Consider the following 739-nt stretch of genomic DNA (forward strand, 5'->3'; position numbering starts at 1 on the left):
GGAAAGGGGCTCGAAAGCCAAGCGAATACCGCGAAGGTAATATTTAAGCTCGCCGGCCGGCCGAGGAGCCGGAGACTTTGCAGCCATAAAAGACGCCGGCTCTTAACCTGACAATGATGTTGTATTTGAACAGCTGCGATAAGGTTTTAAAAGGTCTGTCTCATTGCCACCGCGAAATTTTAAACAGGGTTATTGTTTCCGGCAGGGTGAAGCGTACGGCAAAGGGCAAAACATCCAAATGCCAGGGAACGGGGGGGAAATTCAGCCCCACGCCGGTGGGAAAGGCACCGCTTTCCGCCCTGCGAAAGCCGCGTTTGGGTTTTTTTTTTTTAAAAATCCTTTCACGTGCTGGCCGCTCTTGGGGAGCTGAAAGGCGGTTTGGTGGCAGAAAGGCCCCAAATGAGCCGGCGGGTGGATCCGCAACAAAAATTATCAACAAGTTCACTTTGTCTGGATGAGAGTCCTTGACAGCATCAGTCCCAGATAAGAAATACTCCCGTTTGAGAAGAGTTTAAAAAAAAAAAAAAGGAAAGAAAAAGAAAAAGAGAGAGAGAAAGGAAAAAGAAAGAAAGGAAAGGAAAAAGAGTAATAAACGGTTTGTGCCATCCTGTTTAAAACGTAACAGCTGCGGGTGTAAACATGGGTACGAAGTGGGGGGAAAAACAGTAAAACACGTTTAAAATGCTGGGAGGGGAAAATCTGTTTTGCCATGTAGACAGTTGCTGTTGCCTTCGCTTTT

Source organism: Egretta garzetta, unplaced genomic scaffold, assembly GCF_000687185.1.
Source record: "Egretta garzetta isolate BGI_Z169 unplaced genomic scaffold, ASM68718v1 scaffold16, whole genome shotgun sequence".
Classification (NCBI taxonomy): domain Eukaryota; kingdom Metazoa; phylum Chordata; class Aves; order Pelecaniformes; family Ardeidae; genus Egretta; species Egretta garzetta.